Genomic DNA, 9,379 nt, shown 5'->3' on the forward strand with positions numbered 1-9,379 from the left:
GTCCCTCGTCCCCTCGTCCTCGTCCACCCCGGGAAGACCCAGCTCCTCCTCGACTCCCACCACAGACATGATGACGTTGCATTCAAATAACATTAACAAATAACAACATCATTATAATTGTTTATACTTTATACACATATAAACAATCATATATGAAATTATGAATATTGCATGTATGATATAATTATAAAAATAGTCGCCCATATCAAAACCGGCGATGAAGCCACATGGGCAACACAACCAACAGTTGAAAAATACTTATATAATTATTCCATAATTTTCAAAACATTTCCCCCCATTTTTCCCTATTTTTTGCATTTTTCATAATTATTGATATTTTTATTAATATCAGGATATTTTTTGAAAAATAAAATAACTTATTTTTCGGTCAAAAAATATTTCGACTCCGTGAGTCCATAGATCGGCTCACGGAGTTCCACATATGTTTTTTCTATCATCATACAACCACTGTATCACTTAAAAAGTAATCATACAAGATAATCAAAATATCATTTTTTACCCACAAAAATAAAAAAATTAAATACTTTGCGGAAAAAAATTCCGACTCCGTGAAATCGTAGATCGTCACATGGTATTCAACATATATTAATTTCAAAATCATCCAACATCATATAGCATGCATTTTGTGAAAAATTACTTGGATAAGAATGGTTACCTGTTTGACGAAAAAAACTCTCGGATCTCGTGCGAAACGGCTATCGATCGACGTAAACAACGTGATATCCGGCAACAAGGAAGCAAGATGTACCCGTAGATGTCGAAGATCGGACGAAAATATAGTGAAAAATGCGAAAAATGAGAGAGAGAAGCTCTGGAGAAGAGAGAGAAGAGAGAGAAATTAAAAAAAATTCGAACGAAATTCGAGCGAAATTCGCCCGAATTTCGCCCTTTTATCGCGAGAAGTCGGCGATTTATCGACCGGCTTCCCGGGGTGTGGGGGGGGGGGGGGGGGGGGGGGGCCCGGGCGTGGGGTGGGGGGGTGGGGGGGGGGGGGGGTGGGTGGTGGTTGGGGGGCGTGGGTGTTACGGGGGTTATGTGGGTGGAGTAAAAGGTAAGGGAGGGAAGAGGTGAATAATAGAAATATTTTGTGGGTGGGTGGGGGAGAGGGAGGGAAAGGGGGGGAAAAAAGGTGAGGAGAAAAAAATTATTAAATTACTAGGGGGGGGGGGGGGGGGGGGGGGGGGGGGGGGGGGGGGGGGGGGGGGGGGGTGGGTGGGGGGGGTTGGGGGGCTGGTCGTGGGGGGGGAAGGATAATTCTATACATGTGTAAGGGTATTTATGTAAATACGTACCTTTGAAAAAATTTGATTGTGATTTTTTTTATTGTGATTCAGATTCACTATGGACTTGGTTGGTAAGGATTTGGATCAGATGATTTTACCTTTGTCTATTTTTGTATCATGATACAAAGTTAGGTCGGATTTAACTCATCCCATGGAGCTAAGTACCTATAGAGTGCTAGCCAGGGATCCCACACCGTGCCTCGCACATCTCGATGTTTGCTGATTCAATGTTTGAGATGGGAATAGCACAGGTTAGTTGCGGAAGGTACACCTAACTAGGGGTGTAAATGGGTAACCGAAATTCGCTTCCGAATTCACATCCTCATCCATTTAGGGGTATCCGAATCCATCCAATTACTAATTAATAGGGTGCGGATATGGTATCTACCCCTTTCTTACGGATTATTATCCATCCTATAAAAATATCCGATTAAGTTACTTATTTAGATTTATTATTTTTATTTTTATAAATTTTTTACATGTGTTATGTGACTATTTTTCTAGATTTTCTACTAAAATAGCTACCAAAATTGTTAAATTCTTAAATTTCAAACATAACCCTCATAAATAAAAATGTAATGATGTAAACAGGTAGTCAAAAACTTGTATTCAATCTGTATTCATGCTCATCTAGAAGAATCTACTTAAGAAAATAAATATTCGATTATCATCCGAATCCGTCCGAAAACCGATAGGATATTATCCGAATCCGTCCAAATAGGCGAATACAATAGGATGCAGATATGGTATTACCACTATCCAATCTAAATATGGTCTGTTTACACCCCTACACCTAAGAGGCTGAGCTCCCTAGAGATTAACTCAATTGACTAGTAATGTAGGGGACTATGAATACTAACTCAAATCAAATATTGGAGAATTGGATACCACCATCACTTCCTTTCCTGAAAATTAATGTAGATGCGGCTTGGAAGGAGAAGGATAAACAAAAAGCTATTGGCATCATTGTCAAGGATTACATGGGACATCCTCTTCTAGCAAAATCGGAAGCCATGAAATTCAATTCAGTGCTAGAAGGCGAGGCAGTGGCAATGTTAGCAGGATTATTAGCTGCCTTGGCAGCAGATTATGTGTCACATCCACCCAGCCGGTACCCTACCTGGCATACCCTAGTATGTGATCCACAGCCCAAAGATCAAGTTTAAGAACGATCATATCCACTTAGCACAATAATATAATCAAAAGCAAGAACAAATCTTTGTACAACTACTTTAATAACAAAAGTCAAGAAATAACCTCAGAAGGATCATAAAAGAACATCAGAGTGCAAAAAAGATACCAATAAAATACATAGTCAAAAAGCCGAATGATGGGGGAACCCCACTCTACAATAACAGTAGAAGGTAGATAGAGTAAAAGTAAAGGTTACAATTGGTTCCCAAATAAAAAGAGGAAACAACTAAACTACGGTCTCAACGAATCAAATAAAAGGTCAAAAGAGAATAGATGATATCCCATCGCTGTCACACAAGTGTAAAAGCCAAATTGCTCCAGATAAGTACCAATCTCGAACTGCTAGTATTCATCAACGTGTTCACCGTAACCAGTGTGGTATGAGTCATCAACTTGGTCCTCAAAGTGTTGACCGTCATAGTCAACAATAGTAGTACCTGCAGAAAAGTCTAACCAAAGATGTTGCAAAAAGGAGTGAGTTCAAAAAGAACTCAGCAAAACAGTTATTCCATAATAACACAGATACATGATACAAAGCATAGCATGATGCAATATGATATGAAACACACGATGCAATTATGATTCTAACTCTATGTATGCTAGTCTCTATGGTAGACATGCTTTAAGTCATAGCACCATACTTCTTTGGGTAGGTCCGTTCACACCCTCAACCATTTAAGATACCTTGGGTTCCCTCAACCATTTAAGATATCTTGGTTAGCCGGTTGGTAATGGGTCATGCATCCCTCTCGGACATTCCTTGGCTGGGGATTTGGTTACCACTCTCTCACATCACCATTTGGTATAAGTATTGGTGCATGTCACGGTAAAGCCTAGCCCAATGCAAGTCATCTACTCAGTCGTATCAAGTCAGATCCGGATACTTCCATTCCTCCTCAACCATTTAAAATATCTTGGATCCTATCCAATATCCTTCACACTAGAGTCAACGTATTCCCTCTCGGACTACGGACTCATGAACCCTATAGGTCATCCACAAATAGTAGACGGGAAGCTCTCACGTCCCCTCACGGATCATTTTACTGGTTTTGAGTGCCCGTGAGCCCAAGTCTAGCCATTTGCAACCCTACCAATAAATGGCTCCCACAATGTGGTTCATGACCTCTCACGGATCATTTCACCGGTCTTGAGTGCCCACGAATTCCCACTGCTACCACGGGTCGTTCGGTCTCAATACCCTTCTGATTCGGGTCTGACACGACAAGGACATCCTAGCCACACCACTAGACAGTCCTATGTATGTCATCCAATAATCCGGGAAAGTGTCGATGGGCATCTTCGGAGGACATCCCATACTATTTCCTCCGATGTCCAAGGACAGAAGCGTCAATAAGACACTCCCCAATCCCAAATTATACCTAAGCAAGCGCATGCTCATTTCCATCATACCATATATCGATGATACATCATCATATTGAGAAATACGTTATAACATCACGTGATCAAGTGTATAAGTAACTGACAAGTATAAATAGACGTGATAAATAAATTAATTAAGCATAGTGCTACTGTCATAAGGTAACTACAGAAGTCATATGATGTCTAGAATCAACTAATAAGTTAAGCCTACTAAGTTTCCAATATCAGTGTAATATTCACATAGTCTATGTCATATGGGTATAACCGTCCTTACCTTAAGTCGCGATGATGATAATCCAATAATTTCAAAAGAATGATCCAAAGATGGTATTAAGACCCTAGACAAACATAAATGAAAGATTAGAAAAGAAATCGGAAAAATCGGAGGTTGAACAAGTCAAATCAAACAAGAATACAGTTCAGCACCTGCTTGGTTGATGGGATCGACCAAAGAGCATCGACCAAACAAGCTTCAGGGCTGCAAGGTGGATTTTGGTGATTTGGTCCGAAATCGGTCTTCCGGGGCTCGGATCGATCCGAAACTTGGAGGGATGATTAATAACAGTATAAGAACACTACCTAGCAAGTATTATCATAATCCAATGACCCAACTGAAAACCCCCAATTTGAAATCCTATGTTCTATATGCTAAACATCAAGTTTCATAATGAAATCAATGCAATTGTAAGGGAAATCAGGGATTCAATCAAAAGAATGATAAGCAAGAGATTAGGAATGATTACTAACATATAATCAGACCTTGCATACAATAGGAATCAGTTTAGGAGATGAAATCATGTTGCTATAAAGGAATTTCATAAGGAAGACAAGGTTAAGAATCGATATGAGATGCATAGTATTAATAGAATGAAAGGGGGTTTATAGGAATCAAAAGAGACACTAGAAGAGGTGGTTGCAAGGTTGCAACACCTTCTTCATAGCCCCAACAGCAAGAATAAGATGAGGTAGAAGTAGATTAGAGAGAGAGAGTGAGAGATTACATACCTTGGAGGAGAGATTAGAGAAGAGAGACAATGATTCTTGTAGAAGATCATCACCCAAGCCAAGGAGGAGCCTAAGAGGAGCCTTCCCACGTTCTTAGGTGTTGAAATGAGTAAAATAGGGTTCTAGGTTTGAGTTTTCACTTAAAAAGAGGAAAGAATATCTAGAAAGCATCTTTTACTAGACTGGGCAGCCTTGGTTGACGCTCCTTGGTTGATGGGATCGACCAAGCACAATTCAGCAGAAAACACAGCAATAGTTCAGCAACTTCAGACAGGGATTCGGAGGGCTATAAGGGGTCAAATTGAGTGAGGTTTTCTCCTACAAGTCAATCAAGAAGTCTAATATCCAGAAATACTTTCGGATTGAGCATGAGAGTTCATTAGGTACTTCAAATAATTCACTCCTCTTCGATGTGCAAGCAGGATTGGCCAGACATAGTTTAGCAACTTCGGACAGGGATTCGAAGGGCTATACGGGGTCAAATTGAGTGGGGTTTTTTGATACAAGTCAATCAAAAAGTCTAGTTTCAAGATCTACCTTCGGATTGGGCTCAAGAGCTCATTAGGTCTACCAACTAAGCTCCTTCAGCAAGTTGCAGATTCTTTACTAACACTGACGATGCATCCAAGTATGGAGCACCATCAACCATATCCATGGGTTTCGGGTCAAACACCATGTCTTCCATAAAGAGGGCCCACAAGGACTTCTACCTTCACTTCGGGACATTGGATCTACCCTAAGGAAAAGGTCGGACATGACCTCCTAAGGCTTTCAAAGATAGCAACATTGAAATCAAGGTCCGACTTCAAGGTCTAACATTAAACAAGTCTTTCTTCACCCAAAAACAAATAGGGTGTCCTAGCTAGGTTTGGGCTGTATTTCACATTCTCCCCCCCCTTAAAATAATTTCGTCCTCAAAATTGGGAGAGTACTAGGCTTCCAAAGAGATGGAGGTACATCGCTTTTACCTTGACTTTCTTCTCCCAAAATCTACGGGAAACGAATAACAAGAAATCTATAAGTCTTTTGTAAGAAAACAAGGAATAAATCTAACATGTTTTGAAATCAAATCGAAAGTATGATCATGGCTTCATGAAGATTTCACAAGGATCATGGCGAAGATCAATATGAAGATCATAAAACCTTAAGAATGACAGGAGATTGTAGAAGAGATGGTTGCAAGGATGCAACATCTTCTTCATAGTCTCAATCACAAAGAATAAAACATAGTAAGAGTGGATCAATACAACACAAGAGAGATTACTAACTTTTGGTTGAAGAATAGGAGATGAAAAGCTTGAAGTCTTGAAACAATTAGAAGGAATAACAAATCATGAAGATCACACTTGATTTCTCTTTGAAATCATCATGTGGAGAATTCACAAGGTTATAGAGTGTATGGAGGTCCACTCTAGAATAGTAAGGATAGAAGGATCAGTCATGGGAGTGACTTAAGATCACCCTCCTATCAAAGGGAATAGAAGGCACAAGAAGAAATCGTAGGGAAAATAGATCAGCTTCGGGGTAAACTTTTACTAAACGAAACTAGGCAACTCATACGACAGAGAATAAATCGAACAATGTATATGGTAGGTATGCATTTGGCACAGTAGCAAGGTTAGGATTAGGTGGGATTTCACATTATGGCTATGATATGCTTCATTATGACAGTCAATAGGCGGTTAAGTATGTGAACGGAGAACTACTCTTATCCACTACTCTGTTCTACCTCTGGTACAGGATATTGGAATCATTGCCTCTAAGTTTTCAGATTGTAATATCGCATATATATCTAGGAAATACAACGGTGTTGCGGATTCCTAGAAGAAAGGAAAAAAAGGCCAAGTCGGTTTTGAGCCCGACAATTTAATCGTGGTCCAAAAGGTGGTTGGTGGACTTGTGCTCACCCTCCTCTCCAGCTCGCTTTCAATAATGCAGTGGCTTACCCAAAAGGAAGGAAAAAAAATCAAAGTTGGTTACAGGTGGGGTTTTGGTAATTGAAGTTGGTTATTGATTTTTTTCAATGTGATTTGGACAAATCAAGTTCACTTTTATGTTTGTTAAAAGATTATATTACGTTTTTATCCTATTCTTCTATATGTGAAAGGTTAGGAATAGCTATGGATCTCCATCAAAATTGTTAGAACTAGAAGACCAGAGGCACAGTATAGACAAACCAATATCAGACAAAGAGAAACAAAATATAAAGTAGTATTGTAACAACCCCCGTATTTCTAACCCAAGATCGTATTTCAGGTCCGAGAACCCGAAGGTCTAGTCGGGTAAATTTGTGGAGTGTCCAGATAGAAGTCCATGATCCATACCCTGAACCCATGGATCTGGATCCTTTGTCTAAAGAGCCTGCCTTGCTTGGTAGTTGGTCTTCTGGAAGACAAGTGTTGTTCGGAGATGTCTGGAATGAAGGTAAGATCTCCCCCATCTCTTCTTTAGGTCTAGGTTGTGCTTGGATATCAACCCCCTAGCAAAAGCACCCTTGTATGGCAAATTATATGGGGGCGGTTGCTAGTGGCAGTCGATCAAACCAAGCGATTGCCTGGAGGAACCGCCCGGTTTGTTTTAGGAGTTTTTGCCCTATTTCCCCCCTAACTTCTATAAAAGGTAACCCTCGTCCAAGTAACGAATATTTTATTCGTGGTTGCTAATTTTGGAGGTTAGACGGCTGCGGGGAAGTTCCGAAAGTGGATCTGAAGTGCTGGCAGTGATCTGGAGATCAGTCCTTCCCTTTTTCTGGCTTTTTGAAGTGAGGTAATGAATTCACCCTTTATTCTTTATCCTCTTTGTCTGTTATTTTAGTGTTAACCCATCCCCTCCTCATGGTGGTTACCCTCTTTGATCATTGTGACTCTCTTTCCAATCTACTTGAGGTGATTTATCCGAAAACGAAACCCTGCTTTCGTGAAAAGGATAATCCAGTCAAGGGGAGAGTTCTGGGTAACCCAATGATGGTAATTGTTAGGATTTCCTTCACCCTTTGGCTTTGGGAGTATTAGATTTGAGACTTAGGCCATGATCACTCAAAATCCGGATTGAAAACGAGTGATCAGAAGCCTAAGTTTTGGATTGAAACTCTCTGTTTTTGGGGCGGTCACTAGTGGCGGTCGCTCAACTTAAGCGACCGGCTCGAGCGACCGGCTGGTAAACAGTGACCAAATGACTTTTGGTTCTGATTCACTTTGATTCAATTAACTGATATAATATTGTAACATTGTGTTTAGGTATACTATGTTTGAAAAGAAAGACTTGTAATAGTTAACGGATCTCTTTTTATGGATAGTTTACTTATATGCAAGTAAGGACAATCAATCCTATCTTTTGAATAGACTTGAACATGCTAGTCCAGTGTCTATTAGAATTAGTATTTCTTCATATATGCTGATGTATTCATGTCTTATATATTAATCTTGTTATATTACTGCTGTTTGTCTTGTTATATATACTGTGTTGATTATGAATGTTATGTATTGATGATGGTTAGTATATGGTTCTGATGGAAGAGGTATTCTTTTGGGATATCTTAGCTTGGGATATCAGAAGGCTGTGGAATGGGACACATGCCTGCTGATGTCTCCAGCACTGTCATGACTGTTTGATGACATTATTAGGTAGAGTCTAGAATTGCATGGCTAGGTACCCCACATGCTACTACCCTTTTGGTAGGGGGATTGAAACCGAGTGATCCGTGATGACAATGATGTGACGTTGGTCCACTGTTAGTCATATAAATGGTAGGGTTGCATATGTTAGGGTTGGGCTCATGGACGTCCAAGGAACGGACCGGGTGTCGTGAGGAGTCATGAGAGCTTCCGACCCAATAATATGTTGATGACCATAGGGTTAAGGAGTGGAGTCCAATAGCGGTAGCCAGTCCGTGACTATTCTCATTCCTAGGTTGCGAAGGATACTGAACCGAGTTGGTTGGTGCCATAGGGGATGTATCTGGACTTCATGTAGACATGTTACCAATATGACCTTGCATTGGATTAGAAACCCCGACATGCGCCAGTACTTATTACCAATGGTCGTGGTGAGAGAGTGTTGACTTAACCCCAGCATGGTTTGAGAGCCAGGTGTGGACTTTCCCTTTTGCCCAGGATCCCTACAAAGGTAACCAGTCCTTGCCGGATCAGTGCGATTAGACCTACCCAGAGGAGGGTTGGTGTATATCTTAAAGCATGTCAACTATTAGAGACCTGCATAGTTAGAAATCATAGTATCATTCATACCTTGCACTCATTCATATCATTTATGTATTTATGCTTTGTTGGATAATTGATGGGATTTGTGATTGTTTCTTACTGAGTTCTTTAGAACTCATGCCTTTATTTTGTATATGTTTATTAGCCTGCACAGAAGAAGGAATTGTACAGGAAGATGGACTGGTTTCCTATGAAGGAACCATCCCGTATGAAGAGGATGTGGCATTGTCAGTGGGAAATGGAGATAGCCTGTGCGGGAGCTCCTACGGGTGCATAGAG

This window comes from Hakea prostrata, chromosome 3, assembly GCF_041222555.1.
Source record: "Hakea prostrata isolate BN-2017 chromosome 3, UWA_Hpros_2, whole genome shotgun sequence".
Lineage (NCBI taxonomy): Eukaryota > Viridiplantae > Streptophyta > Magnoliopsida > Proteales > Proteaceae > Hakea > Hakea prostrata.